The following is a 15479-nucleotide window of genomic DNA, read 5'->3' on the forward strand; positions in this document are numbered from 1 at the left end:
GAATTCTCAAGTGCTTTTTTTTTTTTTTTTTTTTTTGCTGGTCAGATCCCACTGGGTGATCGCCCGTTCGAAAGGGTACGACCATATCGCCATCGCCGTTGCTGATTGAATGATTGATTGAATGTCCTTTATTGAATGGGAAGGCTCATGGCCATGGATGGGGATAAAGGGGAGTAGACATAATCTTCATTGTTTATTTAGGTCGTCACTCGAATCACATTGCTCTAACCAGGCCACTAAGCGAGCCATACTTGGCAAATATCATCTGTGTGTTTGCATCAGTTTCTAGAAGGGAACGGTAGTTCAGGCGGTAGGGTTCGATCTCGGGGCGTCCAGTAGAAAAAGCAGGGCATTCCCAAAGTAAATGAGATATTCCGCCGCAGGTTAGAGTCGTACAGTGGGGGCACGTAATCATTTTCTCTTTATACTGACGCCAGCGGGCCATAATACGTGGCGTGTAAGCCGCATGGGCGATGAGCTTATTCAAAAAGACTTCTTGACTTCGGGTGAGGTGAGTTCTCGTAAAAGGTGGGTCTGGTGTGGCCACCTGCATGCGATGCTGACTGAGGCTACGAAGACTGGTCCGAGTATAGTGCATAAGGGCAAGAGAAGGGGTGAGTTGCCCGCCCAAGGTCGAATAAGGATGAAGCAAGGGGGGTGGGGAAGTAAATGTGGACATCCCACCTGCCAAGGCAGCCGCGGCGTGTGCCGCCGCATTGCCCCCTGATTCGTCCGAGTGACCTGGGGTCCAGTGAATAGCGACAGTTGTGGTCGCGCGTTGGTGGCGTTTAAGGAGGCGCTGTATAGCCGTAGCTGTTGCATCTTGTGAACCCGGAGTAGCGATTTCCTTGTAAGCTTCAAAGGAATCAGTAAGAATACGTAGTGACCCAGTTCCGGTGCAAGGCACTCCTGACAAGGCTCCCCAAATCGCGAGGAGTTCAGCGTGAAGAGGGGTACCCTGAGGTAGATGGCAGGCATAAGCGCCTGAAAGGGAAGGGTTGTCATCGCATACCCAGGCCATAGATGCGAATTCGCTTGTAATGGATGCGTCGGTGTATATGTCAGTCGTATAGGGGATTCGCTCTTGTCGGTGATGGGCAGCTAGGAGCTCCCGGGGAATGACAAAATCGCGGTTTATAGGTCGGCGATGGACGCGTGTGACTACTGGCATCTCCCAAGGGGGAAGTGATGCATATAGGGCTGGTGTTTTGTCGTTACGCTGTTCATCCCAGGCCAGCAGGCGACGCCCCTGGACAGTGTTCTCTAGACGTATTCGATGACGCGTCTGTGACTCGGTAACGATGGTAGTGAGCGGTGGAAGAGCGGCCAAACGCTCAAGTTCGGCTATAGGAGTGTGCTTAGGTAGACCGGTAATAGTGCGTAGTGTAGCGCGATGAAGGCGTTCGACCTTAGCGAAGTCAGTCTTCGACAGTTGGAGGACCGGTGTACCATAGAGGATTTTTCCGACCGCCGCTGCTCTGGCCATCGCACGGCAGGCATGCTGCCGCGCACCGCCGTGCCGGTTGGACAGGCGACGAATAGTATGTAGCAGTGCTGGCCAAAGGCGTTGTAACTGACGAACCCATTTCTGGGGGCTGTTGCAGCTTGATATGGGCAGGCCAAGAATGCGGATTTGCCCATTTGAGGAGGTGATGGTATTGCCTCCGATGTGAAGATGGATCTGCATACTGGGGTTGGTTTTATGTTTTCCGTCGATACTAATCAATTCTGTTTTATGTGGTGCGAGTTCGAGGCCAATTTTGGTTAGTGTATCTTCAAGACAAAGAAGGGCCGCCTGAAGTTCAGTCTCCATAGAATATTTGTCTACGTAATCCGCTGCCTCAGTCCAGACGGTAATATCATCGGCATATATAGCGAATCTTGCGCTTGTGCTGATTTCCAGATTCTCGGCGACGCGTGTCATGGCCAAGTTGAACAATATGGGTCCGAGAATAGAGCCCTGAGGTACACCCCTATCCAAGTAATAGGTTTTGGGCACCCATCCCGGAGCTTTGCCATGTAGCTGAATGGGTCTAGATGTCAAAAAATTGCGGATCCAGATTTGGGCACGATTACTAGGAAAGCGTTTGGCGAGTTCCTCCAGGATAACCTCATGGCGAACATTGTCAAAAGCTTTGTGTATATCGACAGCCAGGAGATAGTCAGGTAGCGTTTTACGATGAGCTCTATTCAGAACTCTTCGCAAAAGCCAAAGGCAGTCGTGCGTTCCAAGGTTAGGGCGGAAGCCGGCTTGAGCTGGATGAAATCCAGGACTGACGTATTCAATGTAGTGACTAATCCGGGTATGCAGCAGGCGCTCGATGAGTTTACAGAGATGTGAAGTCAGTGCAATTGGACGCAAATTACTAGGAAGTCGAGGGTTTTTGCCAGGTTTAGGGATAGGAAGAATAAGAGAAAGCTTGAGGTTATCCGGTACCGTTCCGGTCTCCCAATAAGAATTAATGATGTCGAGAAGGGCATCCTGGGCTGCCGAGTCGAGATTGCTAAGCTCCTGCCAACTCGGTCGTGCCCGGGTGTGGCGCGAGCTCGGCCTCTTCCGAGGGCTGCTTGCAGTTCTCCCTTTGAGAATGGGCGATCCAGGTCTGGATCAGGGTTTCCGACTGGGAAAATGGAAACTGCTGGTGGAGGCATTAGGCTGGCATGTGGGAAAAAGGTGCGTATAACTTCATCTTCAACATCAGCCGGGTTGCCATTGAGAAGGAGATCGGCGAGAGGTGGTGCCCCGCGTGCCTTGCCATTTAGGCCACGAAAGATGCGCCAAAGTTGTGATAGGCCCGGTACTTGTCCAAGACGGTCGCATGTAGAGTGCCAAGCCTCACTTTGCAGGTGAAGCTGGTATGCCCGGATAAGCTTGTATTGTCGTCGAAGAAGCACGATATCTTTGTGACGTTTTCCGCGTGTCCGAAAACGTTGCGTGAGGTGATCTGCGCGACGCCAAAGGTTAGCCAGGTGAGCATCCATGCCAACTGTGGAATCGTCACAGGGGATATATTCGAGAGCTTGAGTGCGGGCATCTCGGAGTACAGACAGAAAGGAGTCAATATCCGAGAAGGGGGTCGTAGTATTAGCACGAAGCTTGTCCCAGTTGAAAAACGAACGTGTTGTCCGAACGCGAAGACATTTACGATTGAGAGTGAGCAAGATGGGCAAGTTATCACTACCCCAAGAATTAGAAAGGACTTCCCAGCGCCGAAGAAGACGCGGTGATGAGAATGTAAGGTCCAGTGTAGTGTCTGCTTGAGAGGGATGGAGACCGATACGGGTCGGCACGTTAGGTTCGTTGCACAGGGTAAGAAGAGTTTGATCAAGGGCGTCATATAGGTGTTTACCACGTTGGTTAGGCTGAGATGAGCTCCAGGCTGCGTGATGTGCGTTGAAATCTCCGCCAATAAGAATAGGATAAGGGTGTGCTGCGTTTTCAAGGTCAGGGAGCCAGGAACAGGGTTCTGCCATGACGTTACCTGGCCGGAAATAGGCCGATGCTACGACGAAAGGTTTTTGGCCAGGGGGGAAGATTTTTACTGCAACAATCTCACGAGTGGAAGAGCAAAGGGATTGAAGCGAGAGCTGAGTGGAAGGACAATCGTTTCGGATTAAGACGGCCGCCTGTCCCTCTGAACGGCCGTTTTTATGTTGGATAGTAGGTGTTTGGTAAGTGCAGTAACCAGGAATTTTACAAGGACCGCGCGTTTCTTGAAGAAGTATGAAAAGAGGACGGCGCTGAGGCACAAATGTACGAAGGGTAGGACCGTTCTGATTGAAGCTTCTGCAGTTCCATTGAATCCCATGAGCCATAGTGCTCATGAAAGGGGCACAGATTTACGGCGCTTACTATCGTCTGTGAGTGTGGTACGTTGGAACTTCTCAAACATAGTCTGCAGATGGCTCTGCATGGAAGTGAGGGCAGCAGTAAGAGTTGCATTAACTTCCTTTCGCAGAGTTTCTTCCAGCTTCTGTGTCTCTTGCGCGCGTTCCTGTCGGATTAGCCCGAGCATGTGGGTATAGGCGGAATCAGACGCTGTGACCGGTTGCGGCCGGCGGGTAAGCGAACGGCTTTTGCGGTCCTTCTGTGAGCGGCTGCGTTGCGGAGTCTGGGAACGAGTTCGGGTGTCCATTGTTATCTTGTCCTTAGTTATCATCTCCCGGAGACGCTGATTTTCCTGGCGTAGTTCAGATATTTCTGCTCTGAGGCTCTCAATGACCTCGGCTAAACCTGGAGAAGAGGTCTTTTCAGCATATGATACATGTTTGGAGACAGTATGTGAGGATGTCACCTGATGCGTATTCGGATCATCCGACTCCTTAGGTGCCGATTTGTCAACAGGCTTTGCATAAGCTCGAGCCGGGCACTGGGCACTCAGGGCGATATGCGTGGAAGCGCCGCAGGCTACGCAATGAGGAAACTGCTTGCAGCCGGGGTCCTCAGGGTGCGGGTTCTTACCGCAATCCCGACAAACGGCGGGAAACGAGCAGTATTTGGCTACATGGCCGATGCGGTGACAGTTATAACATGCGACTGGGCGCGGGCGGTATTCACGGATTCGTGTAATCTCGTAGTCGAATACTAGCCGAGAAGGTAATGCGTCTGATGCGAAGGTCAGAAGTAGCAAATTTGTCTTGCCGAGCATGCGTATGTCTGTGATTTCAGCTGTCTCGCAGCGCAGATGTGCCATGATATAGTCCATCGTGAGGCCTTCTCTAATTCTGATCACACCTCGCGTGCTGCCAACCGCAGGCTGCTTCAGTGGGGACGTGTCCACATCGAACGCTTGGACAGAATCCCGCGTTCGCGCGATTAAACGGGTCAATGTACACAGCTTCTTGAAATGCTCAGCGTCCCTGACAGTTACGCGGATGCAGTTAGCAGCAGAATCAAAGCGGAGAATGGCCATATCCGAAAAATACTGAGACGGAGCGCTTTGCTCTATTGCGTTGGTAATAGCCTGTTTCGGGATGTTTGTGACATGCACTTTGTTAAGTGGCCTGATCAGAACAGTGAAATGAGGACGACTCACCCGTTCTGTGTGCAGACGTTGCGGGGACACTTGACGCTTGCGATAGGTTGAAGTCATGCTGCATCCTGTAGTTGTCTTAACCTGAGCAGGAGGGCTTGCAGAGACAGTCACAGCTGCGGCATCCATTTCCTCGTGCACTGTCGGCAATAGCGGGTAATCAACGCTCCCTGTAGCTTGTGGCGTTTGTGGCGTCGGAGGCACCGTTCGGCTGGATGCGAAGTACGGCGCCGCGTCCATCTGTTCATGTCCCGCCGGTAAGAGCGGGTAATCACAACTTCTCGTAACTTGGCTTGACTGTGGGGTTGTAGTCGGTGTAACCTGTGGCGTTTGTGGTGTCGGAGTCAGGGTTTGGCTGGATACGTAGTATGGCGCAGCATCCATCTGCTCGTGACCCGCCGGTAATGGCGGATAATCATTGAATGAGGATCTTGAATACTTCGAGAACATTGGTGTGTAGTAGGTGCACGGTAGCTCTTTCAAAAAAAGAATAAAAAAAAAACCTATAGGGCAACAATCATGGTTTCGGATAACGCGGTCCACCAGAATATTGTCCTCGTGGAAGAGTGGGCATGGGCCTGCTTATTTCGCTAGTTTCAAGAAGAAAAGCGCAAGCGTCACATCCGAAGTTGATTAAATTAACAAAATATCTAGCGACGTAAGGTAAACCGGAATATGTGACAGTGGGTAATGGGATGGTAGGAGATGCCATCACTTCCTCCAGTTCCTCAGTTACTGATTGCGGCACAGCAGAAATCATTTTTTTTTTGGCATCGACGCAAGGTACCACCGCACAACCGACACAGTGTGCACAAGATCGTTCCGTCGTACCGGCTTCGGTATGACAACGTTCTGAGAGCTCCCGCTCTGGACTCGAAGAACAGGGTGCTGCCGACGCTGTTGTCGTAGAGATGGTCCTGACCGATGCTGTGCTTGTGGATGGATGGATGGATGGATGGATGGATGGATGGATGGATGATGGATGGATGATAGTGGCTCTGCCCTTTGTATCGAACGGCAGCTTGCGCCGCCTAGCCAAAAAATTAAAAGAAATATATTTATCTCTTCCCCATTTTTAGCTTCTAATTCGCCCGTATCTGCCCCCCTCCCTTTTTTTTTCTCTCTTTATTCTCTTGACTTTTTCCACCAATCCTCTAACCTCTCTTTTGTTATCAGAACGCGTTCCTCATCCATTCGTCCATCTTCCCCAGCAAATCCCAGCGCTCTCTCCAGATCTGCCGCTTTTTCCGCGGGAAGAGCAGGACGAAGTTTTTGGCACCTTAGAACAACATGTTCCGTTGTTTCCTCCTCAGTTCCGCACGCCGCGCATAATATATCTACTTCCTGAAATTTTTTCCTGTACGTTTTTGTTCTGAGGGCCCCTGTCCTAGCCTCAAACAGCAATGAGCTCCCTCGTGAGTTGTCGAATAAACTTTCTTTCTTTATATCCTGTTTTCGAGTTCTATACATACCCAATGCTGATTTTCCTTGCATTCTTTCCTCCCACATTTTCCTTTCTGCCTCCTTTACCTGCTTTTCAATGCTGCTGTTTTGCTGCAGTGTATCTCCAAACTCTAGGTACTTAAATCTGAGCTTTCGGGTTCTGTTAGTCCATTTCGTATTCAGGCTTTTCATGAAGAGGTGCTTTACATTTTTGGTGCCCACCTTGATTCCTCCATTTCGGTTAGTCTCTGATCATATTTTAGTTTGCTAATTGCCTCTCTAACCTCAAATGATGCCCAGCCCATATCTCCCTGGACTCCTTCATTAGGTGTGTTGCCATGTGCTCCCAATGCCAATCTACCCACCTTTCTCTGTCTGATTTCAAGGCCTGACTGTACTTCTGATTTCATGCACAGGACTGCATTTCCAAAAGTGAGTCCTGGTACCATAACACCCTTCCATACCCCTCTAACAACCTCATACCTGTTATAATTCCAGAGGGCCCTGTGTTTCATAATATCCGAACTCCTTTTCCCTTTGTCTAACGTAATTCTTTCATGCTTTTCTAGGTAATTTTTTCCTTCATTGATCCATATGCCCAGGTATTTATAGCTCTCCACATGTTCAACCTTGGTGCCTTTTATTTCCAGCACGTCCCCCCTTTCATCATTAAATACCATTATTCCTGATTCTTCGCTGCTAAATTGCAGTCCCAGCTTTACGCCCTCTTCTCCACAGATCTTAAGTAGCTCCTGCAACCCATCCCTCTTATCTGCCAGCAGTACAATGTCATCCGCGTACATCAATCCTGGTAGAACTTGTGTTACTTTCTGTCCTCCCTGCATATAGCTTGCATCGAATCCCATATTACTTTCCTCCAGGCGCCTTTCCATTTGGCTCATGTATATCATGAAAAGCAGCGGTGACAGTGGGCACCCTTGCCTAAGCCCCCTCTTTATTTTTGCTGGTTTTGTTGTTTCCGTCTCCCATACTATCACTGCCTCATTATCTGCATACACTTCTTGTATGAACTGAACCAGGTTTTTATTCAGGCCATATTCCTTCAACTGGTCCCACAGTTTTTTCTGATCTACACTGTCGTATGCCCCTTTAATATCTGAAAACGCTATCCATAATGGTCTCTGACTTGCAGCTGCTGTTTCTATACACTGGGTAACCACAAATAAATTATCCTCTAGTCTTCTGTCCTTGCGGAAACCATTTTGTAGTTCTCCGAGGATATTCCCTCCTTCTGCCCATTCCTCCATCATTACTTTTACTAACTGCATTGCTATCCTGTATATAACTGATGTAACTGTGATTGGCCGATAGGACTTTATGTTATCTCTGCTTCCCTTGCCTTTGTATATTAGTCTCATCCTGCTTAATTTCCAATCTTTTGGTACTTGACCGCCCTTTATTGTTTGTTCAATCAACTGTCGCAATTTTGCTTTGCTTTTTTGTCCTAATCTGGTAATCAATCCCATGGGTATGCTATCTGGTCCTGTCGCTGTTCCCAAGGGGACCTTCCGTTCTATTCTTTCCCATTCTCTTGCTGTCATCTCCTTGTATTCTTGCTCCTCGTCCCTGTGGTCCTCATTATTCTCCATTTCTTCTGCGGCATTCACTTCCAGACTGGCAAAGGCTGTTTCTATTGTGCGCCTAACATATTCCTGTGCTTCCTCTCCCTCCACTCTTTTTCCTTCCTGTGTGATCAGTGAGTGTTGGGCCCCTTCCGTCCTTTTTGCTTGTAGCCTTATGTGGTTCCAAAACCTCTTTGCAGCATTTTTATCTTTTTTACTTATGTCCATCATCCACTGGACCCCAGCTTTTCCTATTTTGATTTGGATTAAGGTTGACGCCTCCCTTTTTCTCTCAAGGTACTCCTCCCATTTGGATTCTACTTCCCTTGGTGTGGCTCCCCTCTTCTTTGCTAATCTGTGCTCTCTGGATGCCTCTTGACGCCTCGTTATGGCTGCTTTAACTTCAGCATCCCACCAGCTTTTTGGTTTATATTTTCTCTTTCCTCTTCTAACCTTGCCCTTTTTTAGCTCTCTTTTAAATACTTCTACTAGGTCATCGTATGTCCATTCTCTATTTGGTTGTTGGTTTACTATGTCCTCAATGCGCTTTGACCCTTTTTCCAACTGCATATCATTGAGTTTCTGGTTGCTTTCACATACCTGCATTTTTGTTGCGGCTGCTGTCCCGCCAAATTGGAGTTTAATTCTTTTATGATCGCTTCCTAAGCTCTTCGCCCCTTCTTCATCAATTTCCATACCTACTAACCTGTCATACAGCTTGTGGGACATCAGACAATAGTCGATTGTGGAATGAGAGTTATTTCTTTCCCATGTTATTTTTCCCTCACACTTTATCTCTGAATTAACTATTGTGAGATCCTGGGTTTCACAAAATGTTCCTAACATTTTGCCTGTCAGGGTGGCCTTCTCTTCCATGCTTGCGCACCACAGTACGCTTTCAGCCTCGGCTACCCGTTCGCGCACCTCGGCAGCCCATTTGCCTGTCGAAAGGTATGGGGGAAAGAGAAAGATACAAGGTTCTCAATGCGGATTTTCAGAAAATAGCAAGGAGAGATAAGAATGCCTTCTTGAACATACAGTGTCAAGCAGTTGAGGACAACAGCCAATTAAGGAAGACAAGAGCTCTGTATAAGACAATCAAAGATATCAAAGGAAGCTTCTGTGCTAAGCTGGGCGTGATAAAGGACAAACGAGGCAAGGACCTCACTGAAGCCTCAGAGATAAAGAAGAGGTGGCAGGAATACACAGAAGAACTGTACAAGAAGGACCCGGATGTGCAAACCCAACATAGGACGGTTGTGATTACTGATCTCGAGCCGGGCATCCTGAAGAGTGAAGTTGAATGGGCCTTAGCCAGCCTTGCTAAGAACAAAGCTAGCGGAATTGATGGTATTCCAGCTGAGTTGCTTCAAAACCTCAACCACGACGCTGTTAACACACTGCATACATTATGTCAAAAGATTTGGACAACCCTGCAGTGGCCACAGGATTGGAGGAGGTCAGTTTACATCCCCATTCCAAAGAAAGGCAGTGCCAAAGATTGTTCCAACTACCGCACGATCGCGCTTATTTCGCATGCTAGCAAGGTGATGTTAAAAATCCTGAAAGGTAGGCTGCAGCAGTATGCGGATCGGGAGCTTCCGGACGTGAAAGCTGGGTTTCGCAAGGGCAGAGGAACTAGAGACCAAATTGCCAACCTTCGCTGGATCATGGAAAAAGCAAGAGAGTTCCAGAAACCCATTTACTTCTGCTTTATTGATTATGCGAAAGCGTTTGACTGCGTAGATCACAGCAGATTGTGGCAAGCTCTCCAAGAGATGGGAGTTCCAATTCACCTCATCTGTCTCCTCAGGAACCTTTATGAAGGGCAAGAGGCCACAGTCAGAACTGGGCATGGTCTTACTGATTGGTTTCCGATTGAGAAAGGGGTGAGGCAAGGCTGCATACTGTCGCCCTGCCTATTTAACCTATATGCAGAGTGCATCATGAGGAAGGCCGGTCTGGACGAGTCTTCAGCTGGAGTGAAAATCGCTGGAAAACGCATGAACAACCTTAGATATGCGGATGATACCACTTTAATGGCAGAAAGTGAATTGGATCTCAAGAGACTTCTGATGCGCGTACAAGAAGAGAGTGAGAAGTTTGGGCTTAAACTGAACATTAAAAAGACGAAGATCATGGCGTCTTGCCCTATCAAGTCCTGGAGCATCAACGGACAAGAAGTGGAAGCTGTGACAGATTTTCTGTTCTTGGGCGCCAAGATTACCTCGGAAGGAGACTGCAGCCATGAAATTAGGAGACGCCTGCTTCTGGGAAAGAGAGCAATGGTTAGCCTTGACCGCCTAGTAAAGAGCAGAGACATTAGTCTGCCAACCAAGATCCGTATAACCCGTGCTATGGTCTTTCCAGTTGTGATGTATGGATGCGAGAGTTGGACTGTGAAAAAGGCTGACCGCCGAAGAATTGACGCGTTTGAATTGTGGTGCTGGCGAAGACTCTTAAGAGTTCCTTGGACTGCCAGAAGATCAAATCAGTCGATAATGTCGACCATAAACCCTGACTGCTCATTGGAGGGTCAAATTCTAAAGTTAAAGCTCAGCTACTTTGGTCATCTGATGAGAAGAGAGGAGTCGCTGGAGAAAGATTTGATGTTGGGAAAGGTTGAGGGTCGCCGGAGAAGGGGTAGGCAGCGAACGCGATGGTTAGATGGCATTCTCGAGGCATTGCAGATGAAGCTATGTGATGTTAAGAAGATAGTGAGAGACCGGAAAGCGTGGCGTGATATGGTCCATAGGGTCACGAAGAGTCGGACACGACTGAACGCCTGAACTGAACTGTCTGCAGCGATGGGGTTCTTGAAAAACCCGAACCTCTTTTCTAGTTGGTAGATTCGGGCCGTCCAGCTCGTAGAGCCCCCGCCAACGGCGCGGCCGGCGCGGTCGGTTTGTACAGCGGGAAGCATCTCGGCTCCCATTTTCTGCGGTTTTAAGGCAATCGAATATCTTCAGAGCTACTTCCGAACACCAATACTGGCGAAAAGACACCGCTTGTTTGTGAATGGTGATGTTTAGAATGTGAACGGTGTCGACGTCACCGCGAAGTGCGCGCCGCTCGCGACGGAACAACCGCGCGCACAACGTTCAATTTCGCGCGAGTAAACGGAGCTTTTCTTTTTTTCTTTTGTAACAGTATAAATTGCCTGAATGATGAATTATGAATGGGAAATGTTGGCTGATGTAAACGGAGCTTTTTATTTACCTATTACGTTCACACCTCATACCCTGAAAATGTAGAGAGAACCTGAGAAGAAATTGATCGCCGTTTCGTTTTTCTTTTTTTTTTTTCGTTCTTGCTGTTTCATTACAGCAGCATAAAAATTTCCTCGCGGTTTCGCTTTACAGTTTACTACCATGACGAACACTTTTGTTAGTGGTGCACCTTTCGACAGTGCCGCGGAGGTCACAGGAAGGCAAATGCGGTTCCCGTTACTGATGTGGCGATGCAAGCATTGTGCGGTTGTAGAGTGCGCCATCAACGAAATCGGGCATGCATTTTGTACCTCCGTACCTCAAGCGTGGGGAAAACCGGCAGACAATGCTGGCACTCAACGACAAAGCTTCCGTAAATGAGGTCGTTAGAGTTAGGATTTTTTACTGTTGCTACAAATGATGGAACGGTCTAATCGTCTGGGACAATGAAATTATTGAGCAGCTTGAGCAGACGGTGCAAGAAATGTTTGGCACGGAACGATAGAATGAAGTTCCATGCTCCGCGTACACGGTATCACGGGCCTCCACACTCCGCCAGTTCGACTTTTTCAGCACCTTAAGAATAATTTACAGGTAAATATGCTTATCCAAATCTGCAATTGGAAGTTTTGAACCTATTTTGGCTTTAAGGTTCCGAATAGACACCGCATTAGAAATGCGGTTGATAGAGCCCACGAGCATTTTTTTTTTATTTCGTCTCCGATGAAATGCGGCAGAAATTCGATGCTGCGGCTGCGTGACTTTGTTGCTTTTCTGGACGTTAAGTCCTTTAAAAGGTCATTGACTCTGCACAGCATATACCAGTACACGCCGCGTAATTCCGTCTTCTCAACGGTAGGGTCCCGCAACTTCTTTCTCGTCACTGGTTGCCTTTGAGCGGGTTAAACGGCGATTGTTACTGAGAGGTATGTCTGAACGCAACCTAAAGGTAACATACACTCACTAAAGGCAGGAAATGATTATGTTTAAAATTATTAAATACTGTAAGCGTTGTAATTTTGTTGTTTCGAGGCTGTGTTCACGGCAGGTTTTGTGGCTATTAAGAATTAAAAACATCAGATGATGCAACCTAAAGGGAACACCCCTCCAGAAAGATATTAGTAGCTTATTTTAATGTTGTAATTTAAAAAACAAATTTGGAAAAACTCAGGATTCGAGCATACATTTTATTCGCTAAGTGCTCAGGTAAGCAATGTTAATCCATTGCGCCACTGAGGCAACGAGTACGACAGGCTTTAAATGTGCTCTTATTCATTTTTACAATATTTCCGCTATCTGTCGCCAGGTGACGCTGCTCAGAGGACCCTACCGTTGTAGAATGAAAAGAGGAAGCCACGGAGCTGGTGGAATAAGGAAATCAGGGAAGCTATTGAACAACGACGGGCTGCTTCAAGGGAACACCGAATGGCAAAGAAGGCACTGGTATCTCAGGAGGAAATCGACCAAAAATGGGAATCATATCGACAAAAGAAACTTCAAGTGCAGGCCCTCGTCCAAAGTAAAATAAGACAGTCCACCGATCGCTGGATGGCTGATATACACGATGCCTCTAGGGGCGGAGCAAGAAAATTCTGGAACCATATAAGCTGGCTAGGGAAGAACAATCAAAGAAAGCAGGATCGGATTCAAAATAACGAGGGAAATTGTTTAAAGGGAGATAACGCAGTGAACTACATTACATCAGTTATAGCCGAGTCATTTAAGAGCGACGATAGGGTAATCTCCGCAAATCAGGAAGCAACAGAAGGTAGCAGAATACAAAGCAGCTTAGAACTGACCAATCTAAACTGGAAAAAGGCAGAAAAAAATATTCCTAAAAACACATCTACATGAATAGGTGGAATTCCGATCAAGCTGATTAATGAACTCGGTCCAAAAAGTAAGGAAACGTTGTTAAAAGCTCTGGAAACAGTCATAACGAATAAGCAAATTCCGGACAGCTGGCGGCAGAGTAAAATGAATTTGATTTATAAAGGGAAAGGAGACAGGATGCACATGAAATCCTACAGGCCGATTACCATAACATCTGTTATGTACAGGTTAGCCATGCAGGCGGTGAAATTAAAGGTGCCAGCATGGGTTAAAAGTAACAAAATACTCGGAGAACTTCAGAACGGCTTTAGAAATGGTAGGCGCTTAGATGATAGCCTGTTCGTGCTTACCCAATGCATCGAAATATCTAGAGTGGAAAATAGACCTTTGTGTTTGGCCTTCCTGCACATAAACGGGGCGTACGACAACGTAAGCAGGGAACTCCTGTGGAACATATTAAAAGAAGAAGGTATCGGTTATGAGATAATAGAGTTCCTACAGGAAATATACCGGGATAACAAAGTAGAAATTACGTGGGAAGGGATAAGAAGTACGAAGGATGTCAAAGTATGCAAAGGATTAAGACAAGGCTGTCCTCTATCACCGGTGCTGTTCATGCTTTATATGATAAACCTGGAACGGAGGATACAAGATAGTAACCTAGGTTTTAACCTGTCATATAGATTAGGTGGAAAGGCGGTAGAGCAGCGCTTCCCCGGTTTGATGTATGCAGACGATATTGTGCTGCTAGCTGAGAGTCTGGAAGAATTGCAAACTCTAGTTAAGTATTGCGGAGACGAAGCGGACGCTCTAGGCTTCAGTTTCAGCGCCGTTAAGTCGGGTTTGATGATTTTCAACGGCTCAACTGATCAGGGTCTTAAAATACAAGGCCTTGAAATACCTAGAGTAGCAGAATATAAATATCTGGGGGTATGGGTAAACGAAGGATTGGCATACATTGGAAAGCATGAGCAATCGCTTAAGGCTAAAGGGCGAAGGAATGCCGGTATAATGAAGCATAAGGCATTGTGGGGATACAATAGGTATGAGGTTTTGAGGGGTATTTGGAAAGGAATTATGGTGCCCGGACTTACTTTCGGAAATGCGGTTTTGTGCCTAAAATCAGAGGTACAGTCGACATTAGAAACAAATCAGAGATCCGTTGGACGATTAGCACTAGGTGCCTACGGCAAAACTACAAATGAGGCGGTACAGGGAGATATGGGCTGGGCATCTTTCGAAGTACAGGAAGCTCAGAGTAAAATATTATATGAGGAACGCCTGAGGAAATTGGACAGTAACAGAGGGGCAGCTAAGGTATTTAAATACCTGTACCTAAAAAGCGTTGACTCACAATGGAGGAAAAGAACTAGGAAACTAACTAGTAAGTATGCTAGTAACAAGGACGGAGAAATAAAGAGCATTAAGCAACAGGTGAAAAACACAGAAGGTAAAAATTGGATAAATTCGATGGAAAAGAAACAGAGTGTGGAATTATACCGAAAGTGGAAAATGCAGATCAGGAAGGAAGATTTCTTTGATAACTCAAGAGGCAGTGCCTTACTTTTTGAAGCTAGATCAGGGTGCCTTAGAACACGCAGCTACAAAAAGGAATTTAACAATGGAGATGACGCATGTGCTGTATGTGGAAACTCCAGTGAAACAATTGACCATATTATACTCTAATGTAATGGTATCCATCCGGAAGTTGGTGCAGGCGCAATCACTGTTCCTGAAGCTCTGTGCTTTAGAGATAACAGTGGCCGGGTGAATAAACCGGCGGTGGAAACTAGCAAAAAACGACTGGAAGATTGGTGGCTTAAAAGCAGAGAAGTGACATAATGTTAGTAATGTAGGAACAAAATTTAATAGAATGGTGGTTTAGTTAACCATTCTAAATCAATAATTAAGATATAGGGAGAAAAATGAGCATGATAGCTACTGCTACCACCCCGTTTCAAAGGGGACGCTCCTATATTCCATCCATCCATCCAACCGTTGAGAGAACGGAATCACGCGCACTCGCCAGGTTTTACAGCGCGGAGCGCGTACTGAGGAGTGCCCCAGCCACTGTGCGGCTCCCCGAGTCAGAAGTTTATACCGTTTCCTCAGCTCAACAGGCAATAGTCTTATTTTAGCTCCTTGGCGTCTGTACGCCACTGGCCACATAATAAAACAAATTTCAGTTACATATTACTCTCTCACATCCACTATCCCTTCTTTCATCATTTTCCCCAGGTTTCTCGCCGCCCTTGCGCTTATTTTTATTCTTGTTTGCATCCGTAGTAGTCGAAGCATCGCACGAGATCACTGAAGCCACTAATTGAGTAAATCACATTTAATGGAATAACAAAACGCGAACGCGGAAGGAACACGTA

This window comes from Amblyomma maculatum, chromosome 2 (assembly GCF_055883805.1).
Source record: "Amblyomma maculatum isolate TAMU_Amacu chromosome 2, ASM5588380v1, whole genome shotgun sequence".
NCBI lineage: Eukaryota > Metazoa > Arthropoda > Arachnida > Ixodida > Ixodidae > Amblyomma > Amblyomma maculatum.